Here is a 26,557-nt window from a genome sequence, read left to right as displayed (position 1 = left end):
ATTTTGTAGTTTGGGGACAAGCAAATGTTGGGTAGGTCACAGAAAGTGCTAATTGCTGAAATGGCTGATACGTCTGTAACCAAACTCAAAGCTTCTGCTGGTAAAGAGCATCATCAATGGGCTGGACAGATGCTCAGCCGTTAAGAACACTGGTTGCTTTCCACAGGACCCAGGTTCAGTTCCCAGCACCCGCATGGCAGCTCACAACAGCTCATAGCTCTATTTCTAGGGAACCTAATGCTCTCTTCTGGCCACCTCAATTGCTAGGCACAAATGTGACGCACAGACATACATGCCGGAAAACACTCATATACCTTAAAAATAGATAAATACATAAATCTTAAAAAGACATCCCTAAGTAAATAAACGAGCAAGCCACATACTGGGAGAAAATACAAATTAAAAAATGGACAGGTGTTCTGGCTATAGAAAGAACTCTTTCACCTCACTAATGAAAGATAGTCAATTCATTAAAAGCAGTTGAAAGAGCCACCAGGGCAGCACACAATTATAATATGGGCACTCTTGAGGCAGGAGGAGAGTGAGCCCAAGACCAGCTTGGGATATGTAGTGAGTTCAAGGTTGGCTTAAGACACACCATAAGATTCTGTAAGAAAACAAGTGCTGGGAATACAATCCAGGGATTACAGCATCTTCCTGTGTGGGGCAGAGGGGTTAACTTCAGCATTGTGAAAATAAGTGAATGAACAAACAAATAAATGAACGAAAAATTTGGATATGTCACCAAAAAACATGCAAATGGCCACCAGGGACTTAAAGACACTCATAAGTGCTCACAGGGAAATAAAAACTAAACCACAATATGCCTACCTAAAATTAAAATTACTGACCTGACCAAATATTAGTGAGACTGTGGCAACTCCTGAGACAAGTACATAGACAGTACCTTGTGACCCACAGTGTCACTCCTAGGGGTTTTCCCACACAAAATGAAAACATATGTCCACCAAAAGGCTCACCCAGGATGGTCACACCAGCTCTATTCACTTGGATGAAAAAAACAAAAACATATTAGATGGCTATCAGCAGTCAGTATTGATAGGATTGTGTTCATAGGCGTTCTGCTACCGTAACCAACGCTTGGGATAGTCAACTTATAAGGGGAGGTTTTGGTGGTTTCGATCAAGAGTCAGGCAGATCAATACATTGCCTTTAGGCCTCTGGTGGGGGTGACAGAAGCAACGATGTGCAGGGGTCAAAACAAAAGTTTTCACCTAGTGACTAGAAAGAAAAAGAAAAAGGGGGGGTTGAGGTCACACTGTCTCCTTCAAGAGCACACCCTGAGTGACACAGAGACTAGTAGAAAGTAAAGTCCCACTCTTGGGCGTTTCCACCGTCTCCCAACAGTACCACAGCCTTTGACACACACACTGTCCCCAGCCCGCTGGCCTTCTGTGGGGGAGAGATTACAATTGAAGAATCCAAGGATGGCTGCTTCATGGGTCTGGGACATCTTTATGACCAAGCTAAGAGGTTTCTGAACCCAGTGCTCGTGTACAATGGTTCACGTTCCAACACAGCTGGTGTTTTTCCTGACCCTGCCTGCCAACAGCAGCTGTGGAAGACTGGCTCTGGCAAAGATGGCAGACAGTCTTTGTCTTAGGTGTGTCCTCCCACAGCTGCTCTGTTCTTGAGTCCACGCTCAAAGACATGGTCTGCTTTCCCACTGAAGCCCTATGAAGAGGCTGTGCTGTGGCCGCATGCCTCTCATAAAATTCTGCCACCTGTGGGAGAAAACAACCATCCCCAGAAGGCCAGAGAAGGCTTGGGAAGCACAGGGAAGACTCCTCCCAAGGTCTTGTGATTGAGGCATGAGAAGAGGCTAAAGGCAGGAGCCGTGAGGGATCAGCACTGGCAGAATGCTCCACAAAACATCACCTGTTCATCCCTTTTCTCCCCCTCATGGTGTCCTCTGAACCCAGCCCCAATGAAGCAGAGAAGAGGCAGGCTTTTGATAGCCTTAGATTAAGTTTCTTAATAACACCACGCCCTGTTATACACCAATATGAAGAGGGTCCCAACCTTCTTACACCATGGAGCTATGGAATCAGGTTGTAGCACTTTACTCTACCCTACATGGTAGAAACATCACACGCGCGCACACAAATTCACATGCTGAAGAAGCACGAGAACTTGAGTTCAGATACTCAGCATGCATGTAAAAAGCTAGGGTTGTTTCCAGGCAGACTCAAGAACCTCACTGACCCCATCTTGTCTCTGACCTCTAGGCCCTGTCATATGCACCATTCAAGACAACCAAAAAGAGTTCATTTCTCTAAAACTGCTTCGGAGATACACAGACTTTACAGATAGCGGTGGGATCAAGGACAGGGTCACATACTCCAAAGGCGGGTAGGGTAGGGGTCTTTCGTTGAATAATTTTCTTCTTTTCAAATGTATTTCTCTTTGGAGACCTTACCCATCTTTCTTCTAGGGTTTCCATTCCCGTTAGGAGTCCTGGGTTTCAGTTCTGCTTCATGTAACTTCTCTGTAGCTTCGTGTAGCTTCTCTGTCTACATACAGTCTTGGTGTCTAACCTTAGCTTCTACCTGAATTGAGTCATTTCACTGAAAACATTGGCCCAATGAAGTGGGGCTGGTGGTCCAACAGGAGTTTCATAAAGCCTTCACTGAAACATTACCTCATCATTACTACCTTCACCAACACGACGGGCATCATGCCGCCGTCACCACCCCCACCTCTGTCAGTATCATCCTCATCACTACCACCACTGCCATCAGCATCATCAGTTCAATATCGCCACCATAAATTATCATCGCTGCCATCACTACTATTGTCATAAGCATCCACCACCATTACCAACAAATTACCGGTCCTCATCAATTCCACCAGCAGCAGTATCCATTTATTGGGGGTCCATCTTATTTATGAAAAACTACTCAGAATCTCTTGCAAGACAGAAGAATAACTACTTCCATTTCATGGAAGAGAACGTTAGAATTCTGAGGATCCCTTCTCATTTGGAGGCTTTCACCCCACTGGGGTTCTCTGGCCTCGGCCGGCCCCTCGGTGCAGCTGCCATGCTGTTGGTTTCTTTCCTTGGACATGGCTGTCTCAGGTGCACATCAGGCTTTAATGCAAGGCCAGATGGCCTCCTCCGTGATTTCTACAAAGTGGTCTATGGGCCTTGGTTGCAAGCAGCCACTCTGCTCCACCCTCTCACTACCAGAGCCAACCTCTCTTGAGCAGCAACTGTTTCAAGCAAGTCTTGGGACATGACTGCTTCACCTCATCCAACTCACTTCACAGACTGAAAAAGTCTGTCCCGATGGCCTTAGAGACCCCACAGCTCTTTGATTCTGGTCCTTTCCACAAGTCCTACCTAGGCATGTGAGAAGTGCTTGGGTGTTTTGTTTGTATTTGTGGGAAGAACAGCCTGCCTGCCGAGCCTGTATAATACTAGCAGCCCATAGAGACTAGGTTTAAAGAAGGGATTGCCATTGGAAATGATTAGAGACTCCTTGAGAATTGCTCAGGATACATGTCCTACTAACTTTATAGTTAAAGGACAAGACATCTGGGAACCCTTTGTGTGGAAGCACCAGCATCAGCAAAAACATCAAGAGTATGAAGAAGAGAGGTGGGCCCACTGGAGCTACCTTGTGGTGTGGACTTCTTTAGCGTGCAGACAAACAAAAGATGATAGCAAACACCACACTGCAGCCTTATCCCAATGAGTGTACCCGGCAACCCTGCTACTTGAGTTTGCTTAACTCCCATAAGCTGTGCTAGACTAACAGCACATAGCCCAGGCTCCACAAAGCCCATGAAGGTGTTGCTGGACATAGTCATTACCTGTGAATTCTGTCTTCAAAGCACTTTATCTGATTAATTAAATAATGATGCATTTGTGTTCACATTTTCCCCTTTCCCTTTTTCTTTTTCTTTCTTTCTCTTTTCTTTTTCTTTCTTTCTTTCTTCCTATCTTTCTTTCTTTTTTCTTTTTTTTTTTTTAGACAGGGTTTATCTGTGTAACTTTGGTTGTCCTCAGACTCACTCTGTAGATCTGGCTGGCCTGGAACTCACAGAAATCTACCTGCTTCTGCCTCCCGAGTACTGGGATTAAAGGTGTGTGCCACCAACGCCCAGATTTTTAAGCACATATTTTTTGCGTGGACTTGTTTTGAATTATCTTCGATATCCCAATAGGAGTGGAATGCTGGGTCCCTTGGCAGGGTGACTTTGTGTATAACACACAGAGCAATTGTCTCATGATTTTCTAAGATAAACTAATTTGACGTTCCTCTTAGCAGTGTGTGAAAAGATATTCTCTATATCGTCACCAACACTTGCTATTATTATCTGTCTTTTTTTATTTTAATCATCTCCGTGGGTGTGAGGTGGCATTTCATTTGTGGTTTTGATGAGCATTTATCTGATGAGTAATAACGTGGTATTGGTGATTTGAATATCTTCTCCAGAGGAACATCTATCTGGGTTTCTCATTTTTTAAGTTTCAGAGTTACTGAGTTCTAATAGGTTGGATTTCTTGTTTTTTAATATTCTAGATATTTGATCTGTGACTGTTCTTTTATGCACAGATTACACAGGGTTAGTGGATAATTCTTTTTGTTCCTGGACTCAATGATATTTTTTCCAGGATAATACTGACCACATACAAGAAAGTGTTCCCACTTAAGCTACATTTTGAAAGAGTTTCTTACTGTTTGTGTTAATTATTCCTTTAAAATTTGCATAATTTACCACTGAAATCATCGGGTTTTTATTTTTTCCTTGTGGTAATTTTTTTAAGGTCAAGGAAGAGTGAAGGCAGGGCCTTGTGTAGCCCAGGCTGACCTCAACTTCTGAGGATGGCCTTGAACTCTCTATCCTCCTGCCTCAACCTCCCCATTGCTGGGACTACAGGCATGGAATTCTGCTCTACTTTTTTTGTTAATAAAAATTCTGATTTAACCTCTTCACTTTTTATTGCACAACTCTTATTTTCTGGAGCAGAGTTTTGTTAGTTCATGTCTTTCAAAAAATAATTCCATTTCACCCATGTTACCAACTTGTCGGCATGACCGTGTTTATAGTATTTCTTGATAGTAACTTTTCTTCTGAAAGCTGAGCTTGCTCTGCTCTTTCATCATATTGGCAGCAGGAACTTTCTCTTCTCCCCCGTGTTAGTCCAGCTAAGGATAGTCAGTTCTCATTTCTTCCAGAGAAAGAACATTTTTGTTAATTTTCTCTGTTTTTTTCTATACTCATTTCTACTCTGACATTTATGATTTTTTTCTTCACCTTGCTTTAGTTAGATTTTTTTCTCTTCTTTTCCCCCAGTTTCTTAGGATGAAAGATGAACTATTGATTTGAACTCTTTGTTTTTCCAAACTGTCAGTGTTCGCTCACTGATCTCTGCAAGAAGCGCCTTTGATGTACTTGTAATTTTGGCACGCTGTGCTTTCATTTATCATAAACCATTCTTCAACTTTTTCTATGATCATATTTCCCTGCTGATCTTTCAGGGTGCCTTTAAATTTCAGTTCTGCGAAATTTTCTGCTTAAGGCCTGTGCGATTTCTTAACTCACACCACTGTGGCCCATGAAGACACTTCGGTATGTCAGTCCTTTTGAATGCCTGGGAACTAGGTCTATGATCTCATGTATGTCCATCCTGGAGCTTCTTGTGCCAAGAAAGCAAGTTTGCTGTTGAGTGGAACTTTCTATGGGTGTCTGCTAGGGCATTTGGTGATAGTGTTCCATTTCTGAATGTAACTGTGAGGTTTTTCTATAGAGAAGACTGGCATTATGTCAGTGGGCTGAGAAGAAAAGACTCGGTCAATATGGGAAAGTGTACCACCCAGCTAGCTGAGGAACCAAACAGAACCAATGGTGTCTCTTCTCTCTGTGTCTTCTGGAGTGGCCTTTAGACTCTGAAGCTTGCACTAGGTGCCTCTCTGATTTCCTTGCATTTAGCCTTAAGCTGGGCACTGGGCCATAAAATCCCACAGTTCTGAGGCTTTGGGTTTGGAGATGGTATTCTTTGTCCTGCTTCTCCACTTTATAACTGGCCTATTAATTAAGAGACTTCGCAGCGCTCCGACCTCCTGGCCCACCTCCCCTAATAAAGCCCCATTGAAGTCTCACCTTAATCAGTTTAGTGGCCGTATAATATTTGGACAGAGATGTTCTTAAGGTTCTGGACAGTTGAACCAGTTTGCTGAGTTGCTCTCTGTGAACTGGGTGTGTGCAGAGCTCTGGGGTCTCTTCTGAGTATGTGCACTGCTCTATTGGTACCCAGGGCTTTTCTTCCTTGTGCTCTCAGAGTTCTATATTCCCCAGACTATGCCAAAGTTTTCAGGGCTCTTTGGCCATCCCACCTGCTAGGCTTTGCATTGAGTTTATGCTTAGTTTATTATTACCCCAGCTGTTATCCTCCACGTCTACCATCTATGAAGCTCAACAATTCCCTCTGAGTCTTTTTAACAAATGCCCTACAGGAAACAGCTTTTAGCCCTGAGGAAATTTTAAGTTGGAATACGTTAAGACAGGCTTGCAGGTGGGGCTTTTGGAAAGCCATCGGGGTAGGTTGTCTTTTCCAGGCTCAGAGGCAACTAGAAAAAGAGTGATGGCAACAAGGAGAGATGTGTGCTGTAAAGCTCACTATTTTCAGTGAAAGTCTGTCATTCCATCAAGTAAACCACTGCTGGATGGGTGGAAGCCTTTGACTAATTTCCAGAGACCTGGAAGGGTTCAATCTGGTTGTTTTTGTTATTTCCTCATGGTTTTTGTAGAAGAAAGGATTTTCATGATCTTTACACAACCATTTTTGCAGATGCCACTCAATTGCCTCCTCGTTCCCTACATGACGTAAATAAAACTAAAACTTGACACCGGGGAGGAACATATCAAAGCACCCTCAACAAGACGGTCCATATAAAGAGGTGGGTTGAAGGAATCGGTCAAATGGCACCGCCTGTTTTGACGGCCTTCCTTGGCTACTGGCATGCTGCATTTGCTGCCATGTATCCAGGCCCTCCTACACTCACCTCTGGGAGCCCACCAAACCGTACAAGCTGTTAGTTGTCAAACACCCACAGTTAGTTAAATTCTCTGAGGATCTAATGTGAGAGAATTCAGCAGACGTTCAACAAGTTTCTGCACAGGCACTCATTAGAGGGTCTGGCTCCTGGCGCTGACAAGGCTCAGAATTTTCTGACAACTGGCTGTTGATGCCTGAGGGATGGGAATGAGATGTAGCTCTGCACTGTGTACTGAGGAGGACTTTGGGGTCCACCTTTAACTCCCAGCTCACATGTCACAATTACTTTGCCACTTTGATGCACATATGCTTTGCCAATCTACAAAGCATCGCTCCAGGGCAGCCCCAGGACCCATCTCATGCTTTCCTATTGAAGGTCTCCTTCCCAGCCCCTGCCACGAGTCCCTTCTTTGAGGAAAATCTAACCTGCCAGAAGACTTGCATTGATAAATTATTAACTGACTCTGCCGCACATCAGTTTTAACCAATTCATGTGGACTTTATCACCTGCATGCATTTTTATTGAACTAAATCAAAGCTGGAGAGATGACCAAAGTAAGCAGGACTCCCATCTCATCTCCAACGGAAGAAACATGTTGTATGTGCCAGATACTCAGGGTTAAATTCACATTTTCCACTGGTGCCGTCTTTTTGTCTTGTTTTATTTTGTGTGTGTGTGTGTGTGTGTGTGTGTGTGTGTGTGTGTGTGTGTGTGTGTGTGATTGTGTTTGCATGTACATGTGTTTGTGTGTGCACGTACATGTGTGTATTGCATTTATTCTGTTTTGCTTTTTGGAATTATGTGGCCCAGACTACTTTAAACTTTCTGCAAAGGACAAAGAGGCCAAGAACTGTCTCAGCATCCTAAGTGCTGGGCTGTCAGGTATGTACTGCCATGCCCAGTCGTACTGGCATTTTTAAATATAGCATTTCAAATGGATGCTGAAGGAGCCCAGCTTCAGCATTTGTCCCCGGATGACCTGTCTTCTTTCTCACTCTTGTGTCGATGTCACACCCATCTTCACCCCACGTTGCATTGTCATGAAACACATTTCAGTTCTTGGGCAGTTTCATTTGTAAACATGCAGTGATGCCTCCAGAAGACAAAGGCCTGCTTTCTGATAGCTCAATTGATGAATAGCTGGAACATAAGAAGTTGTACAGAACTGAAGTCTGTGTTTGAGAGGTTTGATAGCTTTATAAATCTTGAAATATTGTTACAATTTAAAACAAACACAAGGCTGAGTGTGGTGGCACACGCTTTTGATCCCAGTACTCAGAGGCAGAGGCAGGTGAGTCTCTGTGACTTCAAGCTTAGCCTGGGCTACATAGTGAGTTCCAGGGCAGCCAAAGCAGCATAGTGAGACTCTGTCACAAAAAAATAAAGTAAAATAAAATAAACACAACCATCATCCTAAGCTTCCTTGTGCCCTTTTGTGGTTGCCATAGGCTGCTTTATTATTGTAGGCTAACTACACTTTGTAGAGTTTTCTGTAACTAAAGACAGAGCACACGTACTCCATTTTAACTCATAGTAATTATCTTTGAGGTTTAGTCACGCCACCATGCTTCTCCATAATGGTTTCTGTGTGACCAAGTGGCAATTTGCTAGTCCATTTGCTGGCTGGGGTACATTTGGGTGGTTTTCAATTCTTGACAATACAAACAAAGCGATTGTGGATGCTTGAGTACAATTCCGTGTAAACATGTGATTTCATTTCTTTGACGGGGTGGAAACAACCAAGAGGAGAATGACAAAGTCACTTGCTAGACACCTTTTAAGTTTTTTAAGATTTGCACTTATTTGTTTATTTAGTGTGTAATGTCACCACGATGTGCATTTGGAGGTAAGAGGATGGCTTCTGGGTGTTGGTTTATCCTTCTGCCAGATGGGTCCTGGAGAAGGAACTCAGATGGACAGGCTGGCAGCAGACACCTTCACCTACTGAGCCATCTTACTGGCCTTCCTTCTAAAGTTTAAAAATGCTCTTTAAAGGGCTCATTCCAACTTCCACCCCCAGTATCTGGGAATGGGGTTCCCTGCTGCTCCCAGATCTTTGCAGATTCCCTGTAAGTGGCACCCATTCTGGTGTGGTGGACCTTGCTTGTGATTGTCATAGCAGCTGCCTAGTGACTAACAATGCTGGGTCTTCTTCCATGTGCTTATTCCCAGCTCTAGACATTCTCTGGTGAGTATCTGTTCAGATCTTTTGCCAATTTAAAAAAGATTATGTTGCTTGTTTGCTTTAAATCACTTCTGGGTACAAGCCCTTGGTTATAGATGATGCTTTGCAAATATTTTCTCTCACTTCTGTGGCTTTCTCTTCTATTCGCCTAGGCATCTTTTCAAAAGTGAAAGTTTCTTTTGTTGTTGTTGTTGTTGTTATAATGAAGCCCAGACCAGGGGCTTTTTCCTGTGTGCATGTGTGTTTGTATGTGCAGGTTCATGTGTCAGCAGGTACATGTGTTTGTGCATGTGCTCACACATGTAAAGGCCAGAGGACAATCTCGAGTGTTGCTCCTCAGACATGATTCGCCTTAATTTTTGGAGACCATGTGTCTTACTGGTACCTGAAACTCACTGATGAGTAGAGTCTGGCTAGCCAGTGAGTCCCAGGGATCCACCTGTTTGACCTTCTTAGTCCTGGGGTTAGTAGCATTTGCTGCCATGTATAGCTTTCTTTTTAAAACCTGAGTGCCAGGAAATGAACTCATGGTCATGCTTGCAGAGCAAACATGTTACCAACTGAACCATCTCTCCTCACCAAGAAGCTGTCTTTAATGATTTATGCTTTATCTATTAAAACATTGACAGTTCAGTGACAAATTCAAGATCACTAAAATTTTCTCTTATGTTTTCTTCTAGGAGTTTTAGGTTTTGTCTCTTTTATATCCATGATCTGTTTTGAATTCATTTATCTCCATGGTATAAAGCAAGGCCTGAGTGTTTGTCAGTTTGTTGAATGCAGCTGCCCAGCTCCCTCCAGCATCAGTTGTTGAAGACTGTACTTTCTACACTGGGTTTTCTAGAAACCTTTGTCAAAAGGAATTGACCATGTTGGCATCAATATTGTTAAATAATTAAAGGGAAAAACAGAACTTTTTAGTTAGCTTTAAATAAGAAATGCAGGCTTGCTGGGTGGTGGTAGCACATGCCTTTATCCCAGCACTCAGGAGGCAGAGGCAGGTGGATCTCTGTGAGTTCGAGGACAGCCTGGTCTACAGGGTAAGTTCCAGGACAGCCAGGACTGCTTCACAGAGAACCCTGTCTCAAAAAACCAAAGAAAGAAGCAAAGAAAGGAAGGGAGGGAGGGAGGGGAAGGGAAGAGGAGGAGAGGGGAGAAAAAGGAAGGGAAGGGAAGGGAAGGGAAGGGAAGGGAAGGGAAGGGAAGGGAAGGGAAGGGAAGGGAAGGGAAAATGCAGACCTTAAATTTCAAAATCTCTCCTCCTCCGAACTGGGGACCTTGCTCCCATTTTTAGAGAGGAGGAGGGGTGGGACCCCTTCTCTCACCTTGCTAAGGATGAGAAGAATTATGAAGTTGACTCAAGGAATGAGTCAGAAGGGCTGTTTGAGTCACCCAGCAGGCCAGCTGTGCTACTTCCTTGGGGAGACCCCCAGGAGACTTTAAGAGGAACAGCAGGATGCACAGAGGAGTTCAGGTCTGTGAGTGGTGTGGACAGTGGCTTAGGTAAACCAAGTCGGTTAAGGTTGTATCCTTAAACTATGGAAATCCTGAGGGATTCCCTTCCATCTCCCCCTCTCCATTGAAAACATAATCCTCTATTGTGTTTTGGGGGGTAGTAGAAGGGCACACATTAGAATTGTGCTAAGGACAAAGCTTGAAAGTCTTCTTACAGCCTTTCAAGCCATGACTGGCTTGAGGAGCTGGTAACCAGTGGAATGAAGGAGAGTTGTGAATCTAAAGCAGAGGCTTCAGCCAGACCCCTGGGGACTAAGAGCATGCAGCAGGGTAAAGGACACCCTAGAGGTCAGAGAATGCTCCAATCTACAGGGGCCTGATCAGGAAGGTCATGATGTGCTCAGTGGAAGCCAGCTTCAATGTCCAGTTGGAAAATGTCCCCAGAAGGAGGGCATTGCAGAGAAGACACTGGAACAATGAGTGAGCTAGCTCTACATACTGAGATTCTGGTATGTGGTCTGTGTAGCTTATGTGTTAATCAAGGTTCTCTAGAGCAGCGGTTCTCAACCTTCTTAGCAATGCAACCCTTTTATACAGTTCCTCATGCTGTAGTGATTCCCACCCATAAAATCATTTCTTGTTACTTTATAAGTGTAATTTTACTACTGTTATGAATCGTAATGTAAATATTTAATATGCAGGATATCTGATATGTGACCCCCTGTGGAGTCACAACCCACTGGTTGAGAACTACTGCTCTAGAGGAACAGAACTAATAGAACACACGCACACACACACACACACACACACACACACACACACACACACGTGTGCGTGCTCAGTTAGGTCTGTGTAGTTCAATAGTGGCCACATGCAGGCTAGTATCCCATAGCTGCACTTTCTATGAGGCCAGGTTCCTGAGCAGTCCCAGTCTGATGCTGAAGTCCTAGAGAGTTCCTGGAGAACTATGGGTCTTCAGTCCAATGAACCTGGACTCTGGTGTCCCAACGTCAGTAACGGGTAGAGCAGCGGAGATGTACTTGCCAGCAGATAGTGAAGGCAAGCAGGCAGAAACAGCTTCACATTCAAATCTGTGGACTGCTGCTGGGAGGAAGGGGCTGCCCATTGTGGAGAGGTCTTTCCCCTTCTGTTAATCCTTCCAGGAAATATTCCTGTAAACCCACCACGATGCGTGTCTCTTAGCTGATCCCAGATCCAATCAAGTTGACAACCAAGATCCACTTGCAAAGCCCAGGTCACTAAAGACCTCATTAGTATATGGGGTGGAAAAACACTGGGACTGGAGTGGCCCGTGCAGTCACTCCTGTGAGCCCAGGGTCCCCTGACAAGCTGGAACCATGTCTCAGCTGTGACCGAACCATGTCAGAGGGAGAAGGCAGCCCGCGACCCTGTAATACTTGGCTGCTGCCCAATTGATTTCCTGCTTCTTCTCCTGAAACAACTGAATTTTCATAATTTAAGAAGGTTAATTTTCTCTCATTTTCTATTTTATCTCAGATCACCCTTGATAAAAATTCCGTGCAAAACAGTGGAGAGTTGAGATTCTCTTATATTCAGGAAAATTTGAAAAAAAAAAAAAATCCCTGAAAATCTTCACCCAACTCACCTTTCAAGCCCCAGCAGGCTTTGGCCAGTGCTTCTTGACTTTGGGAGCAGCTTGGACTTCATGAGTTGCCCTCTGCACAGATGAATCCGAAGAGTGTGCTCAGGATCTGTGACTCTGTCTCCTTGAAAGAACCACAAAATAACCAGCTTATGAAAGGTATTCAACAGCATTGGCCATTAGGGAGATGCAAGTAAAAAACACAGTGGGGTCCCACTACACATAAATGCTAGCATGGCTATGATAAAACAAAACAAAACAAAATGTGGAGAATAGTAAGAGTTGACAAAAGTGTAGAGAAATTGAAACCTTTACTCATTAATAGGAATGTATAATAGTGCCATTGCCGTGCATAGAAAGCCAATGGAGCCTCTGAGATCTGAATTTTAGAGTGATTTTGTGACCCTGCCATTCTACTCTTAAGGGAACTGAAGACCTACACACTACTGGAACTTGCTGGTGCAGTTTAAGACAACCCTCTTCACAAAGCCAAAAAGTGGAAGCGAACCACATGTCCCTTATGACATGCCTTCTACAGCATGGGCAGACCTTGAAAATACAAGCAGAAAGAGGTCCAGATCAAATGGCCATGTTACATGATCCCACCCACAGTTGGGCACATTGCTTTGCATGTTATTTGTACATAGTTTCCCTTGTCTATGTCTTGTCTTCTTGGTGGATTTATAGACACTTTGGAGAGGGAAAGTGGATTTTGTTGCATTGAAACCCTTCTCCTCACCATCCATGGGGTCATAAGATAGCATACACATTAGACTGTCCATAAATATCCAGTTGAGATATGAATTAAACCATTCAGAAAAGTCAAATAATAATAACAGCCCACAAAAGAAGCTGTTAGCACAGTCCTTGCTCGCTCCATGGTGGCTAGGAAACAAAGAGGAAGCCACTGAAGGAGCAGGGCCAGGGTCTGTCTTTCTGGAATACACTTACTGTACTTCCTAACTCTACCCTACCCGCCCCCACGTCCACTACCTCCCAATAATGAGGCCTTGGAGTTGTGGCTCAGTCAGCGGGTTACTGCACGGATTGTATCAGAGCTTTTGTGATTCAATGACTCTCAGTGATAGGACCCCACTAACAGCAGAGCATCTCTTCCAGCATGAGCCTTTGGATATGTACTTCATGTCCAAACCATAATATTTCTGGTCCCATTCTGATCCTAGACCAAGTGCTGCATATTGGAGGCATCTTTCCTAATGGCTAAGTACTAAAGTCATACCCAAGATGTGTTTTTGGTTTTTTTTTTCCATCTGAACTTCCCAATACCCTAAGTGCCAGCTTTGAGTCCCACTCCCTGGATGCAGAAAAGTGGGCAGGATTTCTACTCGGGCAATTGAAAAGTTTCTTCCACCCAGGAGCTCTTAAAACAAATCAAGTCCAGCTGTGGGTCAGGGCAGGTGCCTTTCAGAGTTCAAGCAGACAGATAGACCAAGGAATGCATCCACTCTCTCCACTCAGCATTCACTTCCTGGTCAAATCAAACTGGCAAAGAACAAATAAACTTTTCTTTACTTATAAAAATTGGTGGAGGGCTGGAGACATGGCTCAGCGGTTAAGAGTACTGGCTGCTCTTCTAGAGGTCTTGAGTTCAATTCCCAGCAACCACATGGTGGCTCACAACCATCTGTAATGAAATCTGGTGCTCTCTTCTGATGTGCAGACAGAACACTGTATACATAATAAATAAGTAAATCTTTAAAAAAAATGGTGGAATTTGCTTAAGTGCTAGTAAGAGCTGATGGCGGGGCTTCCGGGTACTAGAATTTTTTTTTTTTTCTCTGAAGGAAGAAATTGAGCCTGGAACCACAAAAAATAAAAGGACAACTGGCCCCTGGGGAGGCAGCCCTGGAGTACAGAGAGCTCTGGGGCAGCTCTCCCGGGTTTGCTCTCCCAGGTTAGCACACAGACGGAGAAAGGTGCCGGGAGGCAGGGCAGACACTAAGCACTGGGGTCTTTGAGAGGGCGCCAGGCAGCAGGAAGTCCGGAGGAGGCGAAGCAGGCCTGGGGTAAATTTACCCTCCTCCACCGCGTCGCGCAAACCGGTCTTTCTGGCTTCCCTGGGGTCAGAGGGCAAGCTTCCCAGCAGGTTGTAGACTTTCTAGACTTGGGTCCTGTCCTCCTCCCTCCCCAGGGAAGGGCAGGGCAGGAAGTTTGAGACACTGAGCTCCTGGGTCACTCAGAGTCCCCTTTCTATGCCCAAAATGAACCTGACAGGAGGAAATGGAAACCACTGCCTTGTGCTGACACTCTTCCAGGGCTGAGAGCTCTGCTCAGGGCAGTGCACGGTTTCTCATTGGCTCTCACACTTGTAGCTACCAAATTTACATGTAATTAAAGGCCCTGGTGCTGACTGACTTTCCAAACATTAGAATTGCCTAATTAGACACAGGAGGCCTCCTCTTGAGACGGTTTAAGCAGAAGAGGCCTTGAGAGGGAGGTCTTGCTCAGGGCAAAGCTTTGTGTGTAGGGCATAGGCTGGGCATGGAAGTTCCAGGGCAGAGGCTGGGCAGAGCTGGACTATTCTGATTGGGTAGGGATGAAGATGGAGAAGCCGAGGAAGCAGCTACCACTCCAAGACAGGCTAAAGAGAAGAAATTCCATTAAAATCCCAGTGGATCACTGAGAAAGGACAGGGAGCCACAGGATGCTAACAGGGATTGTTAGCATCTGATTTCCGGTTCACCCAAGCCCCTGGTGAACTGCTACACAAATGTTACTCCTTAGCCCAGAGCAGTGCCAGATCCTTCCTTGAGAGTGGATTTTGGTGCAGATAAAACAGAAGGGATGCGTCTGGAAGGAGGGGAAGTAGGAAGGCGGTGCCGCTTCTCTGGTGCTGTTAGCAATGTAACTGAATATAAAGGGTTTGTCCTAAAGGCTATCACGTGGGTGCTTGCTGTGCACCTCTGGGACAGCCTGGACAAATGAACCTGGTGAGACAGGACCCTGGGCCTCAGCAGCCAAACAAGGAGCAAAAGTTCTGTCCTCATCAGTCTGCTGCTCTGCAGCCAGTAGAGTAGCTGGAATATGCTAGGTGCTCCCTACAGGAACTGGTGACACTGGCTGGACTTTGAGGAGATACAGGGGTGTTCAAAGGGAGCCCCAGGTTCCCTGATATTGGAGTGAGGCAACAAATGAAGGAAAAAAGAGACTGTCTAGGAAGCCTGGCTAAGAGGTTGTCCAGACTCTGGCTGGGCTTCAGAAACATGACACATCCTTCTACACAGTCTTTCTGCTCTGTGGACTGTGTCCGCTGCAACAGGCCAGGCTGGAGACTACTCTGCCCAACTCATCAAATACTCCCTGTGTTGTGGGGGTCCCCGCAGGAGTCCTGGCTGGCAGTGAGATGATTCATGGAGTGGCAAGACTGAAACTCAGTTCAGCATGAGCTAGTTGGCTAAACTGGCTAAAACTACTGGAGTCCAACCCTGAGCAGTTTATTTTTTCCAATATCTAAACACAGTAAAACTTTGGAAGATAGTTTCCTCCCGATGATTATCACAACAAAGCTTAAGGCATGACTACACGGAGACTCCTGCGCAAAGTCCATGTCTTTTGCAAAGCACCCATGACTTCTTCCACAAGAATGGCTTCTACTGACTGAGAAACCATGCTCAGGGCAAGGGCCTAGGGAACAAGGGTTTGTAGGAAGCCTAATAGCAAACTCTTTTACAAAGTACATGGAACTTCCTTCATGAGGATGTGTTATGCTGACAGAAACAATGCTCGGGAGTCTGGGGGAGTGAGGGCTGGCTCCGTAAATAGCAAAAGATCACCAGTTATTAAACAGCATCCCCTCCAGCTTTCTAGGTGATCAGGGGTCAATTTCTTCTGCGTGTTTAACAGTTCTGGTGTCTCTGATGCGGTGCTAGCTATAGCATGCAGATCCCGTGTTCTTCAACACTGTGTTCCATTTCACCCAGACCCTGGATCTACCCTTTAGAACCCTTACTGCAGGGGCTGGGGGAGGGTTGAGTGAATCAAGTGCTTGCTGTTTAAGCAGGAGGACCAGGGTTTGGGGCCTTGGAACCCACACAAATGTCAGGTAACCACGGTGACCTGTAACTCCTGCACTCAAAAGGCAAGGACAAGGTATCCCTGGAGCAAACTGGCTAGTTAGTCAAACCCATATCTGAGATCTGAGAGCTCTGGGCTCAGCTGAAAGACCCTTCCTTAATGAATGAGCTAGAAAGTGATGGAGGACCATCCCTGATGTCAACCTCAGGCTTCCATATGCACCCATGCACATACATAACCCTACATTCAAACATCCAACCACACACACACACACACACACACACACACAGAGAGAGAGAGAGAGAGAGAGAGAGAGAGAGAGAGAGAGAGAGAGTGCTTTTCATTTCTGATCACAAGACTCTTAGTAGAGTTCTGGTGCAGGAGAGAAGGCCTCTAGCTGGCCCTGGAGGAGGATTTTGCAGATTGCATGCCTGGAGGCTCATCACCATATACTCCCCCAGTTCTGTGCTAGGGCCTGGATTCCCACTAGGAATAAAGCATAGCCCTCGTGGGCATCCAGAAGAGTGACAGGTGTGCCAGCACCATGTAGTAAGTAACAAAACTGGAGGGAGCTAGGGGTGGTGGCATCCTTAACATGAGTTTTTAATGTCAATGTTTTCAAGATGACTCAGTGCAATTTTTTGGGAGTCCCTCCTATTTTGCAAGTTGATCCTTGGACCCTGTCCTGTTTAGCTTTAATTGTCAACTTGACATAGCCTAGAATTGTTTAAGAGAGAATTGAGGACTTGCCCAAATCACATTGGCCTGTGGCCAAAACCATGGGAGATCGTCTTGATCGTTAGCTGATGTAGGAGGCCCAGGCCACTGTGAGTGGTGTCATTCCCTAGGAAGGTGGTTGAAGATGATGTAAGAAAGCTAGTTGACGATGCGCTTGTGAGTGACCCAGTGAGCAGCATTCCTCCAGGATTTCTGCTTCAAATGCCTGGCTGAGTTCCTGCCCTGACTTCCCTCCTTGATGGACTCTGGCCCAGGAGTGTGAGCCAAACAAGCCCTTTCCTCCCTTAAGCCGCCTCCAGTCAGAACACAGCCCCCATATATTTTGCATTTTTTGAGGAAGAAACTTTTGCTAGCCCTTAGAGTATGTCCCTGGCACCTCCAACAGGACAAATCCCAACCCAGTTCTCACTGTCTACATGGGCTTGAACACAGCTGGTCTTCACTAAAACACACACTGCCTTTCATTCCTTGGTTTGCAGTGTTGGGAGACGGGTGCTTGTGGGCAGTACCTTCATGAAAGCAGTGAGTGAATTCTTGTCACAGGACTGGGGTAGTTAATGCAGAGGAGGTTGTTATCAGGTAATGTTGCCCCTGTGCCCTTTGTACCTATGCCTGCTTGCTCTTCTGATTCCTCCTATGAGTTGAAGAAGCACAAAACCTTCAAGGGAAGCCAAACAGGTACTTGTGTCATGCATCTGGACATCCCAGGCTTCAGAACCATGAACCCAAATAACCATGCATTTCTTTACAAATTGAACAGTCTCAGGTAGTCTGTTATAGCCACAAAATGCAGACTGGAGTATAGTTGGTTTTTTGTTTTATTAAATCTCTTTGGGGGCTTACCACCCAGCTCCCAAATAAACACACAGAGACTTATTATTATTTATGAATGCCCGTTCTTAGCTTGGTTTGTTTCTAGCCAGCTTTTCTTCCTTCCTTCCTTCCTTCCTTCCTTCCTTCCTTCCTTTCTTTCTTTTTTCTTTTTTTTTTTTTTTTTTGGTTTTTCAAGACAGGGTTTCCCTGTGGCTTTTGGAGGCTGTCCTGGAACTAGCTCTTGTAGACCAGGCTGGTCTCAAACTCACGGAGATCCACCTGCCTCTGCCTCCCAAGTGCTGGGATTAAAGGCGTGCACCACCACCACCCGGCTTCTAGCCAGCTTTTCTTAACTGCAATTATCCCATCTACCTTTGGCCTCTGGGTTTTTTCCTTTCTCTATTCTATTCTTTTCTTCTTACTCCATGGCTGCCTGTGTTGCTAGGTGGCTGGCCCCTGGCATCCTTTTTCCTTCTCCTTTTATTCCCTCCTCCCTCTTGTTCTCTTATTATTTATTCACTCTGCCTGGCAGCCCCACCTATCCCTCTCCTGCCTAGCTATTGGCCATTTACCTCTTTATTAGACCAATCAGGTGTTTTAGACAGGCAAGGTAACACAGCTTTACAGAGTTAAACAAATGCAACAGAAAAGAATGCAACACATCTTTGCATCATTAAACAAACATTCCACAGCATAAATGAATGTAACACATCTTAAACTATATTCCACAACAATCAGGCATTTATTAGGTGATGGGATCGGGTTGTTCCCTTCCTTCTTGTTCCTCACTCGCCCAGACACAACAGTAAATTCACTGAGAAAAAGCAGCCTGTGCTGTAGACCAGTCTTCTGCTGCCTTCCACTGCCCTTCTTTCTGGATAGGCAAAGGCACTTCTGTGATTTGGGACAACAGGGGGAACTTTCAAAGAACACACACTTGGTTGCCATTGTTGCACATCAGAAGACCACATGTGCAATTTCTTCTGATGTAGCCGTGTCCTGGCCAGTACTTTTCAGGCTTTTCTGTCCCAAAGTCTCTTCTGTAAGCCCTGGATACTGAGGTGGCCCTGGAGGTTGCTTTGGAAATCAAACTTTTTTAAAGACAGAGTCTCCCATAGACCGGGTTAGATTTGAACTTGCCTTGGAGATGATGATGGCCTATAACTTCCTCCTGCCTACACCTCCCAAGGACCCAGATTATCGGTGTGTCCCCCATGCCTGGCTTTATGCAGTACTGGGGACTGAAGCCAGGATGTTGTGCATGCTGGACAAGAACTCTACAAACTGAGCCACATTGTCAGCCCTAGAGAGCAGCTGTCTTTCCATGCCAGGTCCTTGGGATACTGACTTCTGTTTGCTGTGTCACCTAGAGCTCCTCTTTTTTGAGTATTTTCCTCTTAGGCAGCGTTGTCCCCTCTGATAACCATGGGGGTCTCTGTCTGGATTCCAGGTCCCTGCTCTACTCTTCTGAGGCTGTAGACTGTAAAAAAAAAAAAGAACCATAAAAACCCCAGCAGTTCCCTTCTCCCTTCTGTTTTCCAACAAGGGCTTTGGGCTTGATACATTTATGGTAGAGTCCCTTTGGAGACGGCAGGGAAATGAAGTCTCCATTTTCAAGAAGTACCTGATTTGATTCAAGGCCCTTTAAGGGAAGGGGACAGGGAAGAAGGGCCACCAAGGGCTGGCCACTCCACGCCACTGCTCCACTGCGATCCTCAGATCCCCAGCATCATCAAGAGGCAGCCAGAGGCCATGGTGGGAGACCTTGAAGTCACATGACTGCAGGTCACCAACTGGCACCTGGTGGGAGGTTTCTGATCTGTTGAAGGCTCACTTCCTTCACGTGTAAAGATGAACTGAAAGTTACTTCCATAGGGTAGCACTGGGTCTGAGGCTACCACTCAAACTATAGGAAGTGTAGGATGAAAATCATGAATGACACTTACATGAAAGCTGTTTTTGCTTCTTATTTGAAATTCATACACATTGTGCCTTGCATCATTGTTATTTCATTTTTATTTTATCATACTTTATTTTAATTTGGGTTATGCCTGGACGTCTACTTGAAGTTTAAGTGACCCAGGAATTTCAAGGTCTACTGATTAGGAGGGACTCAGTAAATGGCAGCCATGACAGTTTCTGGAATCTCCTTGAAAAATTATTCAGAAGCCTTCAGGGGGAGACAGGGCATTTTCTGAGCATACTGCATGGATAAGGTGGGCAAAATGTAAATAAGGCTAGTCTTCTATTCTTAAGAGGCTGCCTGGAAAACGAGTAAGCATTAATTCTAAGCCTATGGGTATTATGTATGAGGCACATTTAGGATGTTGCAGAGAACACAAAGGGTCTTCCACAACAGAACACTGAAGCCTGGGTGGCCAATGAGAAGCCTGGCCTGTTGGCTCTTTCAATCAGGCTCAGAGAGGATATGTGTGAGAGGACTTTGCAGCATTTCCAGGTGCAAATAGATGTGCATGGCCAGTCTGTATTCCAGCTGACACAGTAACAGAGGAGAGGATGTGTAGTGGTCCTGGAGTAGTGACCCCCAGTGAGAGGTCTTTTTTTTTTTTTTTAATACACAGTGGGATTTCTTGTTACATTCTCCCAGCCCAGTTCTAAAACAGTAAGATGTAATGAGAATGCTCTCCCCTCTGGATTGCCTGGCTCCAGGCCAGCCTTTTCTCAAACCTGTGCTCTCATGGTGGCCCTGGTGGAGAGATGCAGTATCTTCCCTTCCAAGCCTGGCTCAGCAGGCTGGATTTTGGGTGGAGGACAGAACAGCAAGGCCAGACAGCAGGCCGCCTAGCTGCCCTCGCTCTCTGCTGGCAGCCCAGGCCTTGGCCTGTTGTCTGCTTTCCAGCTCTATTTCTTCTGCTTGCTGGACACAGGCCACAGTGTTGCTCTGCACTCTGTTATCTGGAACTGTCAGGTCCTCTGGCTCAGCCTGTCTCTAGCCCTGTGCCATCCCATGGGGCTGTGTTTGCAGGCCTGGCCCCTCATGGCTTGGGAAGCATGCCAGAGCAGAGGAGTTCAATACCCATAATACTCTTTGTGTGGGGCATGAGGGGCCATTGGAGGCTATATTGGCACTGACAAATAGTACTCACTTTGTGGGAAGCCTTGAATATTCAGAATCCATCAGTAAGCAGAAAACAAAGTTTGTAAGCCAGTGTACCAATAGCTTCAGAATATATAAATTTATGATTCATATGTATATTATCTGTAGACAGCCAGCCCCCTGTAGTCATGGATTCTACATCTCCAGACTCAATTAATCACAAACAAACAAAAATATTTGCTTTAATTGTACTTACATATAACAAGGACAGATATTTTCCTAAATGATATTAACACAACATCTAAGTCATCTGGGGATTGTTTAAATTTTATAGGATGTTGTGTGCAAGTCCACTGCAAATACTAAATGATTTTATATAAGGGATTTGAGCACCTGAAGACTTGGGCATCTGTAATTTGCTCCAGGAACCAGTCCCCTATAGAAGCCAAGGGCAACTTCATATACATATAGGCACATAAGTGATACTGTATTAATTGCATATACCTATGCATGATCTTATGCATGGATACATATACACACATAAATGAGTGGGTATCAGAAATACACACAACTCAGAGACAAAAGTAGTGGCACAGCTAGAAACATACTGGGAAGTTAGTGAGCAGCATGTGACTATAAATAGCAACAGTTGGATTTTGAGTGGCTTTCGTTTTCTCCTTTTATTTAGCTCCATTTTCTAATTTTCTGGAAATAATAGACATCATGCAATGAAAATAAAGGGAAAGGGGCCAAGACTATATAGCTCAAGGCTATATAGTTAGTAGAGTGCCTGCCTAAGATGCACAAGACCCTGTGCTTGTTCCCTAGCACTGCATAAACTGGACTTTTGGATGTATGACTGTAATCTTAGCACTCAGAGATGGAAACAGGAGGGTCCCATCATGAAAAGATCAGGCAGAGCCTACCATCTGCTTTTGTGGATTTATTTTTTGTTTGTGTATATTTGCGTGTGCACATAGGTATGCAAATGCATGTGGGAGACAGCCATCTCAAGAACCACCATTTCAGGGGTTTTTGCTTATCTTCAGACAGAGCGTTTGGTTAGCCTGAACTTGCTGGCTCTGCTAAGCTGGCTAGTCAATGAATAAAGTCCCAGAGATCCTCCTGTCTCCACCTTCTTGGTTCTGGAATTACAAGCAAAAGCCATTACACCAGGCTTTCCTTGTGTGCGATCTGTGGACTAAGCTCTGTACTGAGTGTTTAGCTCTTGTTTTACATATGGACTAGAATCCTAGGAGGTTCCTCTGCACCTGAAAATCTGTGCAAGATATGGGAGGCTCTCCCATCCTTCTACCCCTTCCAGTTCTGCTTGTCTCTCCTCTCCAGTGACCTCTATCAAGTCCAGGTGGAGAAAGAGCCTTTCCTCTGCTCCTCTTCCCCTTCTCCCCTTCCCATCTCCTCTTCCCCTCTGCCCCCTTCAATCCCCTTCCCCTTTCCCTCTCACTATCTCTGGAACCTTAGGTCTTCCTGGGCAGTGCTGGTCTCTTGACAATACTCCAAGAGGAAAGCAGGCAAGAACTCGCCATACTGCAGGGTATATGAATGTCCCAGAAGCCTAGCTGTGCCCACAAGTCCATCCCAGCCTGGCTCTGACGTGGCTTGATATGCAGCCCTGGGGTGCTGTCTTCTCTGCCTGGGATCAGAGGAGAACCTCTATCTCCAGCCTCTGCTGAGTACCAGGCACCAGCTAGGAGCCCTATCCATGGGAAGCCTTCACTGGATCCCTCAGCCAGGACACAGGAAGCACAGGAAACATTGAAGGGTAAGCTGTAGTCCACTCCTCTAGGCTAGTCCTGCCCAAGGCAGTAACAGAGCAGAACATTGAACTTGCCTGTCTTGCAGAAGTGATACAGGATCCTCTGCTTGGAGCCACACTGGCAGAGCTCTCGGTGAATTAGGACCAAGGACAGTGGGCGACCTTCCTGGAATCCCACATCTGCGCTCTTTCTCAAACTCCTCCTTGGGGAAAGGGAAGAATGACAGCAACTGTCTCATGGGATGAGATTAATGAACAAATGTGTCAAGTTCTCAGCCAGAACAGGGCAACAGCTGTTAATATGAGTAGTGCTAACTGTGATGGCCTGAGGCCAATCCCTTTACCTCTGGAAGTCTCTATTTCCTCATCTGCAAGAGAAGAAAATAAAAATAGCCTTTCCACAGGATTGTTAGGTGGGTGGAGAGGAAAGTCCTATGCTGTAGACAATTGTGTCTAGAGTTGTGACCAATGAAATCTCCCTTCTGAAGCAAATCCTCTTAGGTGGTTGCTATTTTTCCAAAGATGAGCAATATTGGCCATCAGCATCCATCCATGTAAACTACACACACACACACACACACACACACACACACACACACACACACACACACCTAAGAAAGGAAATGTCTGGACCACTGTGTTTGAGGATACATTCTCTGCCCACTTTCTTGGATTGATCTCCTACTTGTGAGCTATGAGGCCCATTGTGGCCAGTAGAGAATACAGAGTAAGACATTCTGGGGACAAATTATGGACACAGCAAAGGGAGACCTTTCCCTGGGACACAAGCTGGAACATGAGATTGTGTTAATGTTGACTGTCGACTTGGTAAGATTTAGAACCGCCTAGAAGACACACCTCTGGACATGTCTGGGAGGGGAGTCCATGATTAGAGAAGTTTATCTGGGAAAGAAGACCATCTTCAAAGTGGGCAAGGCTCGTCCATGAACTGGGATTCTAGAATGAATAAAAAGTAGGAAGGGGAGAAACCAGAAACCTGCAGAGCCCTCAGCACCCACCTCTTCATTTTCCAGCTGCAGATACAATGTGGCCAGTTTCTTCACACTCCCACCACCATGCTTTGCCTACCATAATGTAACCCCCCCCAAACCATGAGCCAAACTAAACACTTCCTGCCTTAATTAATTGCTGTAGGGTGTTTTGCCACAGCAACTAGAAAAGTAACAAATACTGGTAGAAACTGGATCTGAACACGCACCCCCTTCTGCATACCACAGCCTGGTTCACAAGGCCTTCATATAGGTTGCAAACTCATATGCCTATCGGGAATCCTGGGCTATCAGTGGTGTGAGCCAAGTTGCTCAAGTGTGAGCCAGAAGGAAGGGTGGGGACTACTGCTGGCCGTGCAACAGCCAGGCTGGGAGCCTCAAGAGAAGCTGTGACCAGCTTGGGAGCACTGCCAGATGCTGGTGACTTCTCACAGGTAACTAAAGAAATCTACATAGCTATATGATGTTTTCCTGGTTAAAAAAATCATTTTGCAGATCAGGACAGATGTCTGAGGGTAGGTGGACCATGGCGGACTCTGTGCCCTATTAAAATTCAATTGTAAGCAGAATTCCTGCACCTGGAAGTAGAGACACTTCTCCTTCCCTCCATTCTCATTGGCTTCCTTTTGTCTCCAAGGCCCCAGGCTTGACTTGTGTGGGCCTCTCATATCGCCGACCATGGGCTCCCCTCTCACAGCTATTCCCAACCTCTATCCAATGGCACCTTCCCAGCCCCTGGCTGGGCCCTCTTTCTTTTCCCAGATGCCCCCAAATTCATCCAACAGCTAACCCTTCAGAACTTAGAATGAAATGTTGAGGAATCTCAAATGGTAGAGCTTGCCCAGCACGTATGAGACCCTGGATCCTATCCCCAGCACTGCAAAAGCAAATTAAAAAAGAAAAAAAAAAAAGAGGAAACAAACTTAGTAGGAGTATCGTATCACTTCCTCTTTTGCATTTCCACGAACGTCCTGGCTGCTGTTTCCCAGAATCCCTGCTGTCAGGAGGAAGATTTGACTCCAGGAATTTCTGGCACTGAGTGGTTGTTACCACTTCAGGACACTTCCTTTTCCATCTGGTTAGTTTTAATTGTCACTTGACACAACTATAATCACCTGAGGAGATGACCTCAGTGGGGTATTATCGACATCAGGGTGGCCTGCTGGACATGTCTGAGGAGAATTGTCTTAAGTTAATTGACATAGGGAGACCCAGCCCGCTTGGGCAGCACCAGTCCTTAGGCATGGGGTCGTGAACTGTTAGAGTAGAGAAACTGACCTGAGTAGAAGCCAGCAAGAAACTTGGCCTGCATACATTCTGTCTGCTCTTGGCTGTGGAGATAGTATGATAGCCGCTTGAAATTCCTGCCTTGAATTCCCTGATAATGGTGAACTTAACCTGGAGTTGTGAATTGGAATAGGCCCCTTTCTCCTCTAAGTCGCTTCTGACAGGATATTTTAGCACAGAAAAGAAAAGAAATGCTCTTACAGACTGGAGGTTCCTGATGTCACTGGCACATGCACCCTCCCCAGCCCTGTGTAGCATTGTTTATCCCGCATACATGCAATGGTCTCCAAAAGCTTAAGTATCAACTTGGGCTTTCCATTTCTTTTTCCTGCTTCATATCTCTGAAGTACTTGGACTCAGAGAAGGGGGTGGGGCTTGTGTGTTTCGTCTCTTTTGAGCACAGCAGTTCCCACTCAAGAGAAGGCTTTTCCAAAAGCAACTTGGCCCTTGGCAAGACCACACCCTACAAGACTTAACCCCAGTCACCAGCACTGAGACAGAGGACGACAGGCAAAGCCAACATCCTAGAGGTGCCCAGCTAAGTGCTCCCCCAGGGGGATTTCCACACATGCTCTGACACCTGTCTTCTCTGGTTTTGCCCCTCACTTCTACACTCCATTTCCTCTGTCCTGTGATCAGCTGGGGAACTATGACGATATTGTCACTCAGACAATGGGTCTGTACAAAACAGGACTGTCACCCTATAACTAGTCTGCAGATGGTTTACATCCTGGGATGTTCAAGGGTATTCCCAGATTTTTTTAAAGGTTCTTTAATGCACTAAGTTTTAAAAGCATTAAACAAAAGTTCACTGGGATTCTCTGCTGCAGGACTTCTCAGAACCTTGAATATGCTGTGGCTCTCTAAGAGAGGGTCTGGCTGCACAACACTTGTCAGCTCCTGGCAGGTGTGTCATGCTATATCCAAGAGAAGCCCTTAGAGAACAGGTGCTGAGACTACACCACTCTGGGAGAAGGTGCTCTGCACACACCCCAGTGGATGCTGCCCAGTGTGCTGCTGTCCCTTGGTGCTAGGCCTTCTCACCCTTCCAATTCAGCTTGGCTGCCTTCCCTTCAATTGTGTTCCCATATGTGTTCCGTCTGGCTTGATACAACTCTGGTCACTGACCTCCAGAATATTCTGAGGCCTCGCAGAGGGTGGTGTCCTGAGATCACCTCCATCGCTTGGCAGTGGTTCAGAATTGAGAAGTACAGAGACTGCTGGTGAGGCTGCGCGACTGACCACACGTGTGCTCTTTTGTTGCCTGTGTTCCTGGCATGGCCAGGGGACCTGGGGGGAACCTAAGAATCTGCTTGCTCTGGGTTTACACAAAGGACTTTTAGAGAAAAACAAGACACAATTTCACAATGCCTACTAAAAATCTACATGGGTAGATGTTAGAATTCCAGCCCATGATTTTAACTGATATTTTCTGTAATTCCAAGATGCCAACAATTGCAAGATGCCAACAAGTGCAAGACACGTCACTGTAAGGTGCAACTTGTAGGGGCGTGACAGAAAGAAAGAGAGACAGAGGGAAAAGAGAA

General features: G+C 45.6%; 1 protein-coding gene across 1 annotated transcript in view; it reads right to left on the bottom strand.

The window, feature by feature from the left end:
• Positions 1-26,557, bottom strand: part of LOC103160491 (40S ribosomal protein S18-like) — a 183,651-nt gene that overhangs the window by 43,201 nt on the left and 113,893 nt on the right. Inside the window, 1 exon segment of the mRNA XM_035446112.1 lies at positions 12,296-12,416. The gene's annotated coding sequence lies outside the window, so the exon portion shown is untranslated.

The sequence above is a fragment of the Cricetulus griseus genome, chromosome 6 (assembly GCF_003668045.3).
Source record: "Cricetulus griseus strain 17A/GY chromosome 6, alternate assembly CriGri-PICRH-1.0, whole genome shotgun sequence".
Taxonomy (NCBI): domain Eukaryota; kingdom Metazoa; phylum Chordata; class Mammalia; order Rodentia; family Cricetidae; genus Cricetulus; species Cricetulus griseus.
This window is presented reverse-complemented; position numbering and strand designations above follow the sequence as displayed.